This window comes from Heloderma suspectum, chromosome 2, assembly GCF_057233095.1.
Source record: "Heloderma suspectum isolate Gila_16-S chromosome 2, 16-S_ref, whole genome shotgun sequence".
Classification (NCBI taxonomy): domain Eukaryota; kingdom Metazoa; phylum Chordata; class Lepidosauria; order Squamata; family Helodermatidae; genus Heloderma; species Heloderma suspectum.
Window position 1 is genome coordinate 210,193,060 of NC_139459.1, and position 20,577 is coordinate 210,213,636.

The following is a 20,577-nucleotide window of genomic DNA, read 5'->3' on the forward strand; positions in this document are numbered from 1 at the left end:
CAGCAGAAGCTACAACAGAAGGAGGCATGAGTGACTCTCCTTACTTCCAGGTCCAAAGGGCGGGATGCGCATGTCCCCCAAAGAGAGACTCCCACTACATAGAGGTAGGCAATCTGGTGCTCTCTGGATATTTTGGACTACAACTCCCATAATCACTGACTATTGGCCATGCTGACTGGGGTTTATGGGGGTTGTAGTCCAAAACATCTGGAAGGCACCAGGTTGCTTATCCCTGCACTGCATCTTGAGTGATGAATCTTTTTCAGCATGAGGGCCACACTTCCCCATGGTTAACCTTCCAGGGACTGCCTGGGTAGAAGCTAAAGGTGGGCAGGGCCGCAGCAAAAGTAGCCAGGGCCATTCCACATTCCTTCATACTCAGTTTCCACATTCTTTGCAACCCCCCACTCATACACATCTGTATACACAGACACACACACACACGTGTGTGTGTGTGTGTGTATAAACAGACAGACAGAGAGAGAGAGAGAGCTCTGCTCGGTCATTAGGCTTGGTAAAAGCCTCCCACTGGCTATATAATGTCCCATATAAAGATGAGACCCAGAAGCATTGAATGTACAGAATGTTGAATGTACAGAAGCAGCAGCTCTAAATGAACCCAGCTGTGTGTTGCCCTCTGCTCTTACAGCACTTGCTACCTGGATGCAGCACCCTGAATCTGGGAATCATTAATGCCCACATCCTCCCAAGTGATGCTTAGGGATGTACGAAAGTGACTTAACTTTCGTGGATTATGTTGATGGTGGGGGGGAGGCATTTCGTCCCTCCCCCCGGAATCCTGGCCGGGGGGGGAGGCGCTCCGTTCCTCCCCCCGGAATCCTCGAACGGCCGTCTGTGCTCTGCGGCAGCTCCACAGAGCAGCCGGCCAGGCCCGGCCCGGCCAGGCCACAGCCGTCCGCAGCCGGATTTCCGGCCACTGAGGGCTCTGGGTAAAACAAAACAAAACAAAAACCGCGTATGCAAATGGTGGCGGCTATGGCCGCCGCCATTTGCGTTCCTTCTTTTTACCGTCTTAATCTACGTAAATATTTATGTAGACTATGACAGCGAAAATAAAGGGGAATGCAAATAGCATAGCGGGCGCTATTTGCGTCCCTTTTTGATTCCCCATTTTAGCCTACGTAAATCTTTACGTGGCTAAAATGGTGAATCAAAAGGGGACGCAAATAGCGCCCGCTACGCTATTTGCGTTCCCGTTTATTTTCGCCGTCATAGTCTACATAAATATTTACGTAGATTAAGACGGTAAAAAGAAGGGACGCAAATGGCAGCGGCCGTAGCCACCGCCATTTGCATACACGGTTGTTTGTTTGTTTTTTTAAACCCACCCAACTATGATAGGCTACGTAAAGATTTACGTAGCCTATCACGTCTTTTTTTTTTTTTTTACACAAACCTGGAAATGGCGGTGGCGGCAGCCGGTCGGAAGACTGGCTGCCGCTGCCGGAGCCGCCCGGAAGATCCGCCCCAGGTGAGTCTCGTCCCGGGGGGGATCTGTGGGGGGTCGGGGGGGTGGCAGGCCATTCCGCCACAGATTTCGGGGGGCCGAATGCACTGGCATTCGGCCTCACCGAGATCCGTGTGGAATTCTCTGACATCCCTAGTGATGCTCAAAACATACAACTGATAGCAAGGTCACACAGAGTCCACAGCAAACCTGCAAATTAAGTATAGGAGCTGCAACAGGAGGAGGGGAAGGAAACCCAAACATTGCTCATGTTCACATACGTATCATGTTGCAACAACAACCAGGTCCAAAATTTATGCGATAATCCCAGTTTAAAACCAATCAGGTGGCAATTCCTTTTGAGCACGTGGCAACAGCTGCAATGACCAAAGAGATCACTTCTTTCTTAAAAATTAATTTGAGGGGCAGAGTGTTTTGTGAGGGAAGTTCACAGCAGCCATTTTCTGGACTGGATTTTGAGACTAGCAGGATCAAAGAGGCGGCCTCTTCACAAAACAATTTATTACTTCCAAGCACCAGCTTGAGCATTGCCTCTTCCTGGGCTCTTCGCATCTCCAGCCTCCACACCCCACCCTCCTATGTCGAGGGAAAGGGGCCTCTGTGGCAAACGTTTTCGCCCCAGGCACATTTTTCATTTGCATCTCTGGGCCTGGCCCCAGATCAATCTTCTCCATGGCTGCTGGAGCAGTCTTAATCCCAGCTGGCTAACAGAGTTCCATTCACTCAGTAGGCTGTTGACACAAGCTGAGAAAGAGCCACTGTGTGTACGAGCAGAGAAAGAAATAGAAGCATCCATTGAGGCAGCTCCTGGTCCGGGAAGAGAAATGCCAGCCTTACCCTGCCCACCACATTGGAAAAGCCAATATTTCCCCTTTCAAAAAGCCCCCCAACACACAGCCCTTTTGTTCGGCTCCAACGGCCAAATTTGCGCCTCTGAGAGTAGAACAGTTTTTTCCCCAGCCAGCAGCTGAGAGAAACAGCAGAAAGATCTCCTCCTTCAAAAGTATGGGTGGGGGAGAGGGAATCATCTCACAAATAATTTCCTTTCCAAGACTTCTTATCCCAAATTATTCAATTTGTTGGCCAAAAATATTCACTGCACATAAGGTTGCCAACTTTACTGTTCAAAAACAGATCTATGGATCTATGAGATTTTTATCCTGGACATCTTTGAAGAAGCCCAGTGTAGTGTATGTGATTCCCTTCTTTTATCTTTACTGTGAGACTGGGGGTGGGGGCAACTGTCCGACCTTACAGAGGACATATTATTTGAAGAGCCATCCAGTCCAAGTCCTGTTTAAAGATAAAGGACCATCAAAATGGAAAGTAGAGGCCTTGAACTTGCCCATCAACCATTAGCACCTCGACAGCAGACTGAGCAAAGCACACAGGTCAACCGGTTACAATCTTCTCCACTATGGTGAGCTGTATTGTATTTTTATTTAAATTATAGTAATTATTTCTGAATTTGCAGCTATACATATCAATTAACACATGCAACATTTATGCAAATATGTGTCCTCTTTTTGGTGATACATACTGTAAGTGGCCACCCTATACAGTGACTGGGCTAAGATCACCCTGTATGCTTTATGGCTAAGCAGGAGTTTGAGCCTAAGTCTCCCTTGCCTATGTTTATCCAGTGTGACTCTCTTAAGCACCACACTGCACCGATCTCCTGGCACTGGCAGCACAAGGGTATGGAACCCTGCAGTTTAAGGTAAGGTCAATAGCAAACAAACAAGGAAACAGCCTTTGTCAGGCTGGTTTTCAATGTACTGGCTTTGTAGATCCTGGTTCTGAGTACTTGCCAGAAAGTGGTTTTATGGGACAGACCACTAAAATAATGGAAACCCTTAACTACTATGGTGGGGCAAGTTCTTTCATCCTAACTGCTAGAAAGTCACACAGACCCATCACCAGCCATGGGGTCTGCTGTCTCTTTCTGGTCATAAATGGACAGCTTCTTCCAGAAGAAGTGTCTAAGACCTGCCTTTTCCCCACTGCCTTCCAATCCTCTGCACATACAGATAGTAATAACCTTTGCTTACATCTGCTCTTCAGCTCTACATGGATGATATGATAGTAGCAAGGCACCTTTCTTTAGATCTCTTGAGGTTTGCATTTAGTTTTATAGACCTTAAACCAGTTTTGTGGCTTCAGTTGTGGTCATACCAATGCAAGCAATGGAGTACAAATGGATGTGCATGTGTATGCAAAGGCATTACAGCAAAAAAGGGTTAATTAATCATAGCGCCATCTCTAGTATGTTAACCTGGCCCTAGGGATGTATAAGTATTTTGTTTCTACACTCAAAGCATGTGAGCATGCTCTGTTTGCAGTCCCGAACACAAGCACAAGGAGAACGCATTCTCCAAAAATGTTTGCAAATTCTCAAACATGTGCTTGCGTTTGAAAAATACACAAATTTTAATGAGGAAAAAGGTTCCAGTTGCACAACTGTAAAAATGTGCCATTTCATTTCATTTCATGCTTTAGTCTGTGGGGAAAATTTGCACAGTTTTGGAAATTTGCTCAAATATGAGTTCATTTGGTGCAACTTTCATGTTTGATTCCATTTGTGTTGAGCAATTTTCCTGTTTACAGAAAACAAACAGAGATCACAAAGGCAAACTGAAGAGAGAGAACCAGTGGGCAGACATTCAGAGAATCTGGGTGAACTCAAACATCGTTTGTTCACACATCCGCACCTGGACCACAGAATCATTAGGATAAGAAAGGAACTTCACAGATCCCCTATTTCCATAGACAGAGAAAGAATGAACAAGTAACGATCCTCAATGTATACACTTACGCAACCTATTTATACATAAACATTGTGTTTTAAGAACAGAAGTTAAGTAGTCTCATTTAGTTCCAAATCCCAGCAAACTGGTAATGTGGATTTAAAAACACACACCCAGTTCTCACTTTCAGTGTTTTCCTCCAGATTATATAAATACAGACATACTAGCAGAAGGATACTGTTCAGAGCTTCTGCCCTTTCACTATTTGCTCATTCAATCTCTACCAGTGCCACCCACATTCACAGATGTTCCAGCTATCCCCCTTGTGCGCACATGTGCATATATGCTCCCCCACACCTAATTGCTTTCATCACACCCAGAGTTTTGCCTCCCTCGACAGTGTTACCCCTGCTCTTCCCCTGAAATTTATTCCATGAGCTCACAATGAAATCTGAGCCACAATTCTCATTTAACGACTTTTGGCAGCTACAACCCCGCACCAATGATTAAAACATGGCTCCTTTAAATGTAAAGACCGAGCTTTTCTCGTAATTTTGAAATGAGCCCCAGCTTATGTGATTTACAGATCGAGTTAAAAATGTATTCCCATTAAAGACTTCTTACATTTGATCCAGCCATTTGAAATCATTCACACCAATCTCAACATGATTAAGTTCTATTCGCAGGACATTTTTTTAAATAAACCCCAGATGTAATTATTTATTAAGTATGCAGCTTGTGTCTGATTAGTGTGCAATGACATCTGAACTATTCAAAATGTCAACATTGTTTAATAGTACCCACCAATCAAATACCGTGCTCTGCATCGTGCAGTTCTAACAACCCAATCACAAATGAGCAAAGGGATAAGGAGGTAAGCAATGAAGATATATCTGCTGGTAATGAAGAAACAAATACAAAGGGTATGTTCAAAACAATAATCAGTTGTGTCTTCATAAGTTGGACTGCGAAAATTCACAACATGAAACAAACTTTCAAGCTGAAATTTCAGAAAGGGTGAAAAACTACAAACACAGGTCATTGCTCACTCCATGCCAATGTTGCATGGTGAGGTAAAGGATATTAAACATTACTATACTGGCAGGGCTGCCTCTAAAACCAGTGCTCCTCCAGCCAGACTGGTTCTGCAATTAAGGTTTGGATCCTCATACCTTTAACTACCCATCGGGAAACGAGAAGCTTTTCAGGGCCTTTGCAGCCAAGACCAAAAGGGTCACTCATCAGAGAAACACAGCAGCATGGGTGGATGCAGACTGTGCTTCAGCTCCCTCTTTGCGTGACATGGGAAGTGGTGTGTCTTCTGCCTTTATTTGGAAACAAACTACTGAGCAGACGCCAGCACTGAGCCGGACAGTGGCTGGCTCCCTTCTAGCATCCCCCGTAGATAGGTGTGCGTGAGAGCTTCCCACAGGGACAGCAGGCCACAGCCTGATGCTTCATCTTCATTTGCCGCTTGTCAGCTTGTGTGGTCTTTCCTCAGCCACCCCTCCAATGCTCTGTGCTCCCCCCCCTCCCGATGTGCCGCCAGGGTTATAAATCCACATTTTCAGCACAAACCCACTTGTCAGGCTACATCAGCACACAAGGCTGACAGGGACTGGCCTGCTCCTCAGTATGGCCAGATGTCCTTCCTAATCAATCAGCCCCAACACCAGCTAGGTGGAAGGGAAGCAAGCGGACAATGCACCAGGGGAGGGAGGGTCACTTTGTCGTAGCAATCCATGGAGAAAATGGGCGGCTAGGGACTTGGCTCTAGCACCTCTCAAAAGTCATTAGTTACCAGGTCTAGCTCGACAGTAGCTTGGTGCACCTGACCCTTTTGGAGAACACTTCTGCATCAAGTGGTTGTGGGTGCTGGAGAGGTACAAACCCAAACTCTGATCCCTGAAAGGAAATGGACTAAGGGTGCTATTGTTTTTATTATTATTTTGGTTCGATCCTTGGTTCTTTCTTATCCAGGAGACTGAAAGCATATCAATTCATTTAGAAAAATACCAGCAATGTAATCTGAACAACCTCTGGCTATCATGCACCAAATGAAACAGAAAGGCCTCGTGGAGAGTGGAGGAGAAGACAGGGCCCTGAAATCTACATTAGGACTGGCCTTTGAACCAGGAATGAGTAGAAGTAATCATAATCTTACAAACCCTTGCTAGGCCCTACTGTCACAGCAGCAACTAAAATGATGCTTACACCTTGCAACTACTTACCACCATGGTAAGTCTTGGGTTGTGACAGTATTTTGTGATTGTGTTCACAGTTACAACTTGCACCATTGCTCCACTGAGACCAGGCTCAAATTTGAAATATATATTTTACTACTCAGATCATTTGTGGGAGAACAGCCTGGGCTTCTGACCACATTCTATGGACCCTGAGGAATGTACTTTGCATTCACCATTCCAAGGTGGAACTGCACATTACAATTGGCACCAGGGTGGCTTGAGAAAGGAGGATGGGGTGGCGGGGGTGGGGGGAAGGATTCCTTTGAGCAGAGTCTGCTCCAAAGTCCACAACAACCAAGATCGGCCCAAGATGTTTTGCTGCCCAAGATGAAGGACAGGATGGCTCCTCCTCCATTCCACGTATAGAAGCCAACTGACTTGTTGAATCTTAGTTCAACACTAGTGACAAGACAGCATCCTCGACTATAACTAGGGATAGCAGGCTAGTTTAGGGGACACAAGGCAGGCTGCAAGGCACAAACACCTGCCCCCAACAGATGGGAATGGCTGGGCAGACTGTTGCTTCACTCCCCATCCAGCTTCTGCCGTTTGAGATAACTGCCTCACTTTGCCTGATGGTAGAACCGGCCCTGACAATAAAGTTTTTAAGGTGGCAATTCCTAGAAGCGCTTGTTAAGCCATCCCTGCCAGGGCTGGAGAGCCATAGGAACCAGAACTGCTGGAGCTGCATATAGGGGCAACTACGCAGTTGAGGCCATTTGCTCTAGCAGTCACTGAACATCTCTTAGGCAATATACTTGGGCACTTGGGAACAAACTATCTTTTTCTTGAGAGTTAGTGGTCCATCAGCAGGCAAAACTGATTTTTCTCTTATGACATAGAGGATCTCCTTAACAGGATAGTCCACATGAGCACTAGAGAGGGTTTTGGGGTTCATCATAGAATAGTAGGGTTGGAAGGGGCCTCTAAGACCATCGAGTCCAACCCCCTGCTCAATGATCTTTTGCCCCAAGCTCTTACAAGACTGACCATCCCTTCCTGAGGGGTAGAATCCCACTGAATCTTTCAGATGGGATCATTTGGTCTATTGCTGTTTTCACTAACAGAATATGTCACCTCTTCCCTGAGAATAATCAGCATCTCCTTTTCCTGGGACAACTTCTCACAGGAGGCATTCACACTGGAAGGGAGCTGAGGTCTATGCTATAGAGTCATTGGACAACACAAATCAAAACCCATTGGTCCCTGGTTAATACTTCTTTTCAAACAGATGAAAGGACAGAATGGAATGTAAAGAGAGATGCTGGTCAGCCTCAGAATTGTATCAAAGGCTTTCATTAGTAGAAGAAGCAGAATGACTCTGGACAAGCCAGAATGCTATTTAAACTTTGAATTAGGGTGCCTTCTTTGGGGTCATGAAAAGAAGACTAGGGGAAACACACAGCATGGGCTGCCTAGGAGAAGCGCCTCCTCTGTTGGTGGTAAGATGTGCTAAAGAATGACCACCTGCCCGATGGGGGAGTTGAATGGGACACTCCCTGGTCCTGCCCCACATATGAACCAGAGCAATCATCAGTCAAGGGTAGAACATTGACCAAGAGTCCCTTTGCAACCCCAGAATTGCCCTCCCCCTCCAGGATGCCTTTGGTGCCAAAAGACTGAAACTACACTGATGTAGAGGCTTTGGGCTAATTGGAGGATACTAAGCTAAGTCCTGGGCTCTGGAATCAGTAGTAGGGAAGATCTTGACTTAGTGATACTATGCATCCATATGACCAAAGATCCCACAACACACTTAAGTCATCCATCTCAAACTGGATACCATGAATTGTGTGTCCCGTTTGTCATATAAACATGAAGCCAACCATAACTATACCAGGGTAATAGGGGCACGTGGGTGATAGCCAAAAAGTCAGGAGACTGCCCAAATGTTGGGACTGCATGGCAACAAAAGGGGGAAAATATTTTGTTACATGTCCTAGCCATTGGCTTATGCAGCCAAACACTCTGTTCTAAGAACAAGAGTCAAGATCAGTAGTTAATGCAAATTTTATTTACAAGTTTTGAATTTAATTACATGTTTTGTTTGGGATTTGGAAAGGGAGATGACCATGTGCTAATTTGGTTATTTGATGCCCTTTACCATGCCTACTTGAGGAGGCGCCAATTCTATTTGGGATCCCTGGCAACTCTTCACAAAATGAATATTGCCTTGGGAACTCACGGTTTCATACCCGGTGAAAAACAACACATACATTCACATTCTGTGTGAGGCTATAGAACCAACATGCCTGCCAGCTGCTGGACTTACTCTCACTCTTGTAGAGGCAAGCAATAAGGTTGCTGTTCCTATGTTCACCGCTCCACAGGGTAGACATGTTTTACGGCGGATGCCTCCTTTCACCTACCCTATGGTCAAACTTGTCACAAGGAGAGAGAGAGAGAAAAAGAGTCCTAGGAAGAGTTTCATGCTTTGCTGCCCAGAGACTGTGCAAAAAAAGGCAGCACTTTACAAGGAAGCAGAATTGCAAAGTTAGATTTAAAACTGTGCCTGGCTGATGCAAGGAGAAAGCCAGCTGCTGCACGAATACGGCAGAGTGCTCCCGGGAGCTCTCCGCACACCCAGATTGTTGGAATTAATGAGCTCGGGTTCGGAAGAGGGGATGTCGGCTGGTTGGCTTGTTGATTGGTGCAATACACGTGTGGGTTCTTCTAACCTTGATCCACTGTGCAGCTCCATTTCAGGGAGCGTTTAGAATGCCCTAGAGCTGCCACTCGCAATTGCTGAGCCAGGAGCTACACATTCACAGCTCAGGTGAGCCGGTCGGTGGCCAACCCACCTGCCAGAGGATGATGGTTTAAAAATAGCACCTTTTGCCTGCTGTCACCTCAGATATGCAGTGAGCCAATAAGGCACCTTGGGGCAACCAGGGAAGTAGGGTGGAAAGGAAAGAATGGATCAGAGAGACTGATGTGTCATGCAATTTTGAAACAGGAGGAGGTTTGCATGGGGCCTTTCCTGCATGGTCTCAGGTGCAGTATACTCTGTTACCACATCTAAAAGTGCATTGGAGAGCTAAGAGGGGTTTGCACTCAGGGCTGTAGCGTACACCGAGGTCCCTAAACCTCCTGGGAAGCAAAAATACAACACCTTGGCTTCATTTCCCCATTCTTACCCACGCTGCCGTGCCCATCTCTTCTCCAGCTGCCCCAACCCAGCTGCAGAGTAGAAGAACTCTCCCCCACCTCCAGCACACTAGCCAAGGAGTCCAGATGGAATGCCTCCTCTCCGAAGCAAGATGTCAGGAACAGAAATTGTATCAATCCCACCACTGAATGCAGAGATGAAAGAAGTAATGGAACGAGAGTGGAAATATCTTCCTGCCCGACTCTGGCAGTAAATAATAGATGCATCATTGCTACTGGGTTTCGGGGAAGGGTGGAGGTGGGGATAAAGGGCACGTGAGCTCTGAGAGATCAGAGTCTAGTGGGCTAAACCACGAGAAGGACTTGAAACCTCAAGTGCAGAGGGAGTGGCATTCGCTGAGTGGCCACATTCCCTGTCACAAACACAGCGTTTAAGGAAAAGTAGGAACTTGGCTTTCTCCCAAGCCCATTTCCTATTCTCAGACTGTCTGGAAGGAGGCTGGATTTATTTGGAAAGAACTAATTAACAGGGAGCTGCCCCCTGACCCAAATCAGCCCTTGCACAGGGAGCGGCATCGACATTATCAAGGCTATGAGAGGGTTTGACAACGGGGAGTCTGGGGGCTGAATTCACCCCCACACCAAGTATGCATCAGGCTCACCAACTGCTTCAAGGCTCCTCCACCACTCTTCCCATTCATAAGGGGTGGTTGGGCTACAGAAGAGAGGGGCAAGTAGCAGAGGGGGAGTATGCAAAGTATCCCAAGCATCTAGCTGTATTTTAAGCAGTACACATCTGCCTTGTAGGCTTCTTTGGCCTGGCTGATATTGTTTCCTATGCAACCCCCTCCCCCCAAAATGAGCACTTCATTTTCATGCAGGAAATGGCACCAGCCAGGCCAAAAGGAACAAGCAGGAGTTCCACACACTTTTTCCAGCCCAGCTGACCACACCATATGATGTAAATGCTCACTTTGGAGTTCTCTGTAACAGCACAGAGGACTCTGGGGTACAATCTGTTTGCATGTCCCACCTCCTCTCGCCTATCTCTTCAACTACCCCACCTCCCCTGGAGAGGGATGGCTTTGGAGAAAAGTGAGAAGAAAGAAACTGGCTCCTCAGCTCGCAGAGAGACTAAAGACATTTTAATAAAACTGGTGACATTTCTCAGGGTGGGGGCTTTGCATATTCCTTACGTGAGAGAGACATTCTTATATACAAGACCTGCCCGAGACATTTGGCTGTCTGATGTGGAACACAAATAGCACCCCACTGCCCCACTAGAGCCAACACTGGAAAAAATCTTGCTGCACCATCCAGACACCAGTTCATAAGAACATAAGAAGAGCCATGCTGGATCAGACCAAGGATCCATCTAGTCCAGCATTCTGTTCACACAGTGGCCAACCAGCTGTCGACCAGGAAATCACAAGCAGGACAAGAGCACCCTCCCACCCATGTTCCCCACCAACTGGTGCACACTGGCTTACTGCCTCTGGTACTGGAGGAAGCACATAGCCATCAGGACTAGCCTGATAGCCTTCTCCTCCAGGAATTTGTCTAACCCCCTTTTAAACCCATCCAAATTGGTGGCCATCACTACATCCTATGGTAGCAAATTCCATAGTTTAACTATGTGCTGTGTGAAGAAGTGCTTCCTTTTATCTGTCCTGAGTCTCCTACCAATCAGCTTCATGGGATGACCTCAGGTTCTATTATTTTGAGAGAGGGAGAAAAATGTCTCCCTATCCACATTCTCCACACCATGCATAGTTTTCTACACTTCTGTCATGTCTCCTGTTACCCTCCTTTTTTCCAAGCTAAACAACCCCAGCTGTTGCAACCTTCCCTCATAGGGGAGATGCTCCAGCTCCTTGATTATTTAGTTTAGTGCAGTGGAAATATGAAAAAAGTTCCTGCCTTCATCTCTCCACCCCACCTCCTCATGGTGAAGTCTGGAGGAGGACGCTTCTCTCTGTTGCACGGCAGGGCCAGTTCTGCTTTAGAGTGTGTCAAAGGTGCACTAGAGTTGAAGGCGGATGATTCCCCAACTTCCACACTAACTTGTGGTATATGCACAGCAACAAAAATGCACACCAAAATGTAGCTACAGAAAAGACTCAATCCACCTAGACACAAAAACACTCTGCCACACAAACATCCAAACCATAAAAACCCTGAAACAGCTATACAAAAGATGCACAAGCTTGGCAATGAATATTCTCATGCAAACTTCCACCAGCAACCTCTTGGGAAGGCGCTTTGCCAGCAGCTACCAATATCCTGACCAGTCAAAATGTGCTCAAAACTTCACCCCCTTATGGGCCTTGATTAAATGGACCGGGATGGGGCGGGGAGGATCAGGAGTGAAGCAATACTTTGCTTTAACTGCCAGCCCTGAACATCTTCTCCCTTAAACTTCTTAAAAGATTATAAATCTTTCGGACTTGACAGGGATGCTTATGGCTCCTCAGTTTCTGGGCTGCTCTTAAGGTCTCTGTGAAGTACTCTTTCGAGTGACTCAATATTAGTAATGCTTCAGCAGAAGGGGGGTGGAATACAGCCGTGTTGCTAATTTTTTCCTCAGGAACAGCTTTAGACAGCAAGAAAGGACCCCGAGGGGAAGGAACTGCACTCTAGGTTGTGGCTTGTAAGGTAAGAGAGGTCAAGCTGTGATCTAGGTGCACACCAATTTGTGAGTTCTGCAGAAGCCAAGAATGAGCAAAAAGGCAGCAGCTGCATTTCCAAGCTGTTTAGTCAGTAGTTAAGATTTCTAAAGAGAGAGTGGCGGGGGGAGGAAATCCTGAGGCTCCAGCCTGCTTTAAGAAGCTATACTACGTTGACATGAAAGCTTTGCCTCCTATTTGCAGATATATGCGTGTAGATCCAGTTACTCAGTAGGAAAGGAAATGCATTCCATATATTCTTAGCTGCACTGTTATCACCATGATCTGTATTCCAGGGCTGAACTCCAGCTCAAATTAGCCCCCTATGGGCCTAGTTGCCCACTCTTGGAAGAGGGCTCTCTCCCCAATCAGGAGGGAAGTTTGTACTGTGAAAAGTATTCACTGTTTTCAGTTACTGATATATCCCCCCCCCACACACACACACACACACATACACTCCCAAGCCTCATGATATCCGGTTATCTTTAAAACCCTGACTCTGAGGTCATGGGACAAGGAGAGACTTTGCACCTCATCACTATTGCTCTTTTTCTCCTTTGTTTGTCTTGCTTAGTTGCAAAGAAAAATGGAGGATAAACATGAATCGTTACAAAGCAGAGCAAATAGGAATTAGGCTGGGGCTACTAAGTTCCACCCATTTTTAAGTTATAAGTGCGCACATGTGTTTCCCACAATTTAAGATCACCTGACAAACCCTTCTAGTGAATTAGCTCTTCCCCTGCAGATCCCTAAGGCTCACATTTTGCAAGTGACCAACCTCCTTTTTGACATGAAATGAGAATTAACAGTGTTGCCATCTGAAAGCAGCTTTCTTGGGCAGTTGGGTTAATTAGTGCTTTGCTGTGGATAAATGCATATAAATATACTGAATGATACAGGTCAAGCTCTTTTCGGACATTTATTATGAATGTGTGGAAAGGGGAGGGGGTGGGAAGTGGGACCATGCATTCCTGACCTCCACCTGCTCACAATGAGGTGTGAAAAGAGCATCCCTCAGGTACAATGGCACACATGCACAGGGCATCTGTGTGATCAGAATTCCTGCTTTTTCAGGGGTCACACTTGCACAGAGAGAGCTGTATGTATATATCTAGCAGTATCACACTGTCTAGCATCCCAAAATGTACATTTTACTCTGTGTCCTATTCCTTAAGCCCTAAGGAATTATGAGAGCAGCAGGACAAGAGCATTAGTATGATATGGTGAACAGAATGTAACGGACAAAATGAAGGGCCACAAAAACCTGGACTGGAAGCACTGGTCACTGGATGATCTTAGATCAGTCACATTTAGGCTAACTGACCTCTCAGAGCTGCTGTGATAAAATGGGGTAAGACCCATGAACATGCTTGAGAGTCTTAGAGAAAGGACGGGATACACATGTGATGAATCCGGGGTAGGCAATTTGGTGCCTTTCTTTAGAGTGCAGCTTCCATAATTCCCAACCCTTGGTCAGGCTGGCAGGGGCTTAAGGGGGCTGCAGTCCAAAACAAACACAGGGCACCAGGTTGCCTACCCCTATGGTAGATAGATTTGTAGGTCCTATGATAGACTCATTTGTACAGGCTTCCCCTCAGTGCACTGAGGGATTCCAGATAAGACTAGCTCCATTTGCTGGCAAGCACCACTTTTCAAAAATGACCCTTCTTATTACACAACTGTGAACAGGGGAGGGGGAGAGAAGAGGTTACCTGCACCAACTTCCATTTTGCTTTTTAAAATTAAAGATGTTTTTACCAGGCAGACACCCATACGAGCAAGGGCCTGCTCAAATCAGGAAGTTCCTCTTTTTGCTACCATGTTGCTGCAGCTCCAGTTTGGCCATCTGCTCTTCTTGATATTCCTGCATGCTATGCATGGCATGGTTACACATCTACTGTATAGGGTAGGATCATACAGCGGCACCAGAGAAAGGTATGTGGGTCAGGCCCTTCCCTCGATCTCTTCTGCCATAGAGGAGGTAAAAGTATAAATATCCAAAGCCCCATTTGGGAAAGAACCAGGCAAACCAACATAATGCATTTTTGGCCTCAGTCTAAGAAGTGCCATTTATTTCTTTGGCCTTGGTTCTCTGTTTAAAGAAATGCTGCCCCGAGAGTAAGAAAAGGGTGACAGTCTGTGTGATGCTTGTTAAAGGTGATGGGGAATGTCAGGCAACTGAATGCTAACAGCCATGGTGGAGGAAAGGTCACGTCGACAGCAATAAGCTTCCCTAGGAATGGCCACTGGTGGCTGAGAACATGAGCAGCTTTTGAAGCCCTTCACCTAATGCCACAAATATAGGCTGTTCCTGCCATTTATAGGCTCCAAATCCTGACAATAGCTTTTGTCCCACTGATATTCAAGATTTGACTAATGCCACAAAGGTGAGCTGAGAATACACTGACCTACTTCTTATCAAGCAGAAGTCCTAACAGACTGAAGTCACCTTCGTTGTATCATGATTTATTTGGGTTTGAGAATCCTAGAATTATCTCTCTCAAGTCTGAAGTGGCTACTTATGGCAGGAACTGTTGCTTATCCTGTGCCCTAAAGATTAAGCCAGAAGTGTCACCCTTTAAATCCCTTCTCAGAACCCACCTCTTGCATGACACTTTTGATTTAATCCCTCAGCCCTTATCTTCAACTGAACTGAAACATACATATGTGCAACTGCTTTTGGGTTAAATCCAGCGTTATGCTAGTGGAAGTCTGCAAGCACAATGGGACTTTCCCCTACTCTCCTCTCCCTTGCAGCCCTATGCCACCCAAAAACCTGCCACAGAGGGGTTTTCCCAGCCCTCCAGAGCAGATTTTGAGGGGGCATGGTGGGCTGCCAGAGTAGAGTGGGGCAGGTGGAATCACCTCCCTCTTGGTTCTGCTGACAGAAGCAGTTCCATCAGTGGAATTACATCACTGGATTCAACCCTTTGATTACTTTCACCCTTTTTACTCTTGATTCCTTTACTCTTGATCACTTCCATTATCTCTCCACCCCCCCCCCCGTCAAAATGTGGATTGTAAGCTCCTGGGGAGTAAGGACCTGTTGTTGTTTTGTCTTATATTACCCTTTAATTGCCATGTCCACTGATGGCTTTATTGATTTTATTGATGTTTTAACCTATCCACCTTTAGGTTCTGGCAGTTATTTTGTATATTACTACTACTACTACCAAACTTGAGCACTATTTGGTGGAAAGGCAGGATACAAATTAAATATATAAACAATAATGGTAAAAAAGGCAACATAGATCGGCATAGGACATGGATGTTTGATAAGGCACTTCAGTATACTGTTTGAGAGACTGAGGCATATGGGCTTGATGCAGAGCCTCTGGAAGGCCTGGCTCTCAGAGGCTGTGTGATCTCTGGCAGGGTATTCAGTCTGTAGATAAGAGGATAGGATGGTGGTGCTGTTTGCATCTTTGAATGACCCCGTTATTTACTCAGCTCTATAAAAAGTTTTGAGATTCAGGATTGGAAAGGCCAGGAGTCCATGTCCTTGCATTCTTCAGTCTGTCGGATCCCCCGAAATCATCCCTAAAGCAGGGAATTCCCACCCCTCCTTTCCACACACTTGTTGAAAATTTGCATTGAAAATAGCCCAGTTGTCTTTTTCACATTAGCCTGTTTTACAGGCAAAAAATGATTTCTGCCTGACTGCCAAATTACAGGAAAATGTTGCTTCATGCTGAGAGAACCAGTTTGGACATGTAAATCACACACATTTTTCTCCCAGCCAACAGGAAGAAACGACTAATTCTGAGGGGCCTCCATCTCCTCTCCATTTATTGTAACAGACTGCATCCCCTTATGTTTAAAACATAATAGAGTCAAACCTCCAGATTGCCTGAGGTTCCAGCATCAAAATATTCCGATGAACAGAAGGTCACACAAAAATGCTAGTGAAATGTATAGAGGGCAGCCATGACATTTACCAGTTACCTGGCTGTCAATGGTGAGCAGCCTTTGCCCTCAGGTTACCAGGGCTGGATCTACACTTACCGCCTTTTTTTGCTTCCAATAGGTTTCACCGCCCGCCTTTCACACTATGCAGTAGCCGCCTCAAATTGGAACCAGAATTTCCCACTTCCGTGCTCCCACTTTCAATACCCTAATATCCCGGTATTTCCCCTTAATGAGCTCTGATTTTCCGCCTTCGCTACCATATCTGGTTGTAGTCCCCTCCCCCACCTGTTCATATGTGGTGGTGTATTTCCCTCCTGTCTAATCACAGCTCTCAACAGCCCGATGTCTTCTTCCAGCTACCGATCGCACAGCTTCCTCAGCAGCCCCTGTTCCCTCAGCAACAAGCAAAGGGCTGGATGTGCGCGCGCTTGTCTGATCTCAGAAGCTAAGCAGGGTTGGTCCCAGTCAGTAGTTGGATGGGAGACCACCTGCAAATCAGGCTTCCTGCACTGAGAAGGGGGTTGTTGTATCCCTTCAAATTAGATTAAGTTTTACCCCCTCCTATCCCCCGCTCTAGATGTGTTTTTTAAAAATCAAGGCATTATCCTCACAGAATCGGGGCTTCTCCGCGATGTTTTTTTTTTCCTAATTGAGGCATGATCTTCGAAGCTGTGAAGCTTCACAACTTCGAATCTTCAAAGATCATGCCTCAACTAGGAAAAAAAAACACGGCGGAGAAGCCTCAATTCTGTGAGGATAATGCCTTGATTTAAAAAAACAACAACATCCGGAGCGGGGATAGGAGGGGGTAAAACTTAATCTAATTTGAAGGGATACAACAACCCCCTGCTCAGTGCAGGAAGCCTGATTCGCAGGCGGTCACCCATCCAACTACTGACCGGGGCCAACCCCGCATAGCATCTGAGATCAGACAAGCGCACGCAGGAAAACAGCACAGCAGTCGAGTGTGAACCGAGCTTGTGCATTCGATGAAGCACTGCAACGGGGAAAATGGCTGAGTGTGAATAATCATGTTTTAATGTGAGAGCGTTTAACCCAATGGGACACCGAATTCATTGTGATGGCGGGTGCAATATAGATCAGCCCCAGGACTGGTAGGCCTGGGAACACAGCACAGTTCCACGTGAGCCACACATACAGCTCTTAGTTTCTTATCTTCCAGGACTACTGCCTCTTAAAGTCGAATGGAGACGAGGAGACCTGCATGCACAATCCACAGAGCAGAGTAACATATTTCCAAGCCATCTGAATGCACAGCTCCCTTCATCAGTATCAGGAGTGATCACTGGACACACACTGACTGATACTAGGCAAGCGATGCTGGCAGGTTACCAGATCAGGGAATAGGCATGCATTTTCCTTTATTCATATGTTCATGGCTAGCACAGTATTAAATATCACAGATATTTCAGATAAATGGCATTTAAGAGTGTCCTCCTGACCAAAGTAATCTCTCATACACAAATCTACTTCTCGGCCTACACAAAAACAGAGACTGTGCCCACACGCCACAATACAGGACTTTGTACAAAGGACCAACACACCTGGTTTTCCGTTCAAGATTGGTTTGACTCCTGGCTTTCTACCCTACCACTGGAATGTGAGATGTGCATGATTGTAAATGGTAACAGTTATAGATGAGGGGCAACGTATAATTACACACAGATATGGAATACAATACCAAGGTGTTCAATTGCCTGATTTCATAACTATGAGGTGTTGGTAAGTGCACTGCTACCTGTGAATGAGACCAAAGCTGTCAGTCTGGCAATGTACAGGTGTCGAATGTCAATCTTCTAGCAATAATGTTATTTCACCAAAGTATAAGTCACCAATTGTCTGATTGTACCTTGTAGGTTCAGGCCTCAACCCTATTGTCACCATTTTCCTATGTCTTACAACACAGATAGTGACTGATACTGCAAGGGAGGTGTCAAACCTATGTAATCCTATGCAGACCTATATTGGACTAAGGTCTTACATCTGAGTAAACATGTTTAGGATTGCACTGCACAGCAGTTGCCATAGGACTAGGCTGTCCAAAGAGAAGTAGCTGTTCTCATTTCACTCCTACCCACCCAGGCAAAGTTTTACACAGCTTGGAAGTAGATTATATTTGCCCATTTTTATGTAGACTAAAAACACTGCCACTTTCCCACATATTTTGACACAAGCAGATAAAGATATGTGGCTCTGCCACAAATGAATTACTGAGAATTACTAGTGAAGAGGTTCAAAACCTTTTGCACAGGAGTCTTTCCCGATCTTTAGACAGAACACAATTCAGTAGCTGTACTCACAGTACAGTACTCAAAATTAGCATAGTAAAAGAAACTGCAAAACCTAATCCTTCCACTAACATTGAATTGTGGTTTTAATTTGGAAAGGATCCCTGAGTATCTAATTCAGCCTCTTAAATATCTGCAGAATTTCATTAAATTATTTTTAGACTATTGGTTCCCAAATGTTGTTCTGAAGTGATCCACCAACAGAATTGTGTCTGTGTTTGATATTCTTCTCCCAATCCACGACAATACCTAGGGTTGGGTTTGTAATAATAATAATCAGGCTTTGCACCAAAAAGATAGTATGCAAGTTTGGTAAATATGCATACATTTACTTAATTTGCACTATTTCAAATGAATGCAATATTTGCGTTTTCATAGGATTTCTCCATTACTTGGTCAAAGAAAGCAGTATTATAGGTGCAAGAAAAGGTGCAGGGATGGACTGGAGAAGTATTAGAGATGGGCAGTAAGAGCCAAAGAGATTTGCTGAGCATTTTCACATTTTTCAGCCTTTTTGTTGTAATCAGAACAAAGGGATAGAATTTTGCTTTCAGTTTCACTATTTGGACTCTTGGAATTTCATTAGCTTGTGAGATAACAGTTTTCAACCAACATCGCCCCCTGCTTTAAGAGGCAGAATTCTGCCAGGTGTACCTTCATCTCAAATGCATGTAGTTAGTGACAATAAATCGTGCAGTCAATTTACTTGCTGTACACAAAGCAGTACTGCTTTTAAGCTGTTGAGTAACTTAGCAATTCCCATTTGCTTTGGATATAATATCCATCACATTGCAGCTATATCTCTTTTCTTCCCAACAATTCAATTTTCAGTATTTGGATTCTTCTAATATTATTGTTTCAGTAGACTGCCAATGAGAAGTCTAATTCCTTTCTATTATTATCTCCTCCCCATCCCCAAGTAGTAAATGTGCTGGTTAACATTTTAGTCCTTTATATATATATACACACACACACAATAAAAAGAGCAAGGGGAAATGAATTAATGATTTAGTTTTCTTACAGTGCTAGTAGACACTAGAAGAAATTAAGAGGTGGCAAGTTTCGCACAAACAAAATGCCATCATATGTACAGCACATGATTGCTCTTTGGAACTTGTTGCCATGGGATACTGTGAAAGTCAAATTTTATAACTGCATCAAAAGAAGAAGAAGAAGAGACTTTACAGAAGGCATATCAAGAGCTTGCAGCTTGGATTGTTGGGGAATGAAAGCCACATATCACAAGTCCCATATGTAATCTCTTCTGGATGCTATAAATGAAAACAAGATGATGGCTTATCCTATAACTTGGCTTTGCCGAAACTGGTTCTCTACAGATGTGTTGGACAACTCCCATCATCCTCAGGTTGTTGTGGGATGGGAGTTGTGGTCCAACAGATCTGGAGGTTGAAGAAGGCTGGTATAACTGCTTGGTGCCTTTTTCTACGACTGTTTGATGTTTTATGACACATCTAGGCTAATGCTAAGTTTTAAACAGGTGAATCAGTCTTGGTATCGACCACTGTAAGCAACACCACATTAAGCCAGATTTGCTGGAGTCTAACATGTTTTCCCATCTACTCTTGAGTTTGCGTCTTCAGTATTAGCTATAAATATACTTTAACGAAACTCTATGTATTACTCACTAGAGACTGTATTGTAGTAGGACGGCTGGAATACTACTTAGGTCAGGACATGGCTACACTGTGGTTGGGGGCTTGAGTACAGATTCATGCTCCTAATGTCAAAAGGCACTGTGAAGCTTTTCCTTCTTTCTCCCCTTAACACATTTTTGTGGTAACGAAAAAGATGGAAGAGGTGGTGAGAAAATATGGGAAGGGTACAAATGGAAGGCGGCAGTGTCTGGATCCCTCTTAAATTCTGTGAATGAGGCAGAGCGATTGCATAATGAAAAGCCTCATCTGGAAGCACCCTAGGAAAACTATATTTCCCAGCATCACTGCTGCCTGTGGTGCTTTCATAGCGGCACTTGAAGTGACAGGGAGGGATGAAGACATGCCCCTCCCTGCTGCCAAAGAAGCCGCCTCCACAGATACCACCTACGGTGGCCAGGTACCCTCTTTTACAGAAGACAGTCCTTTA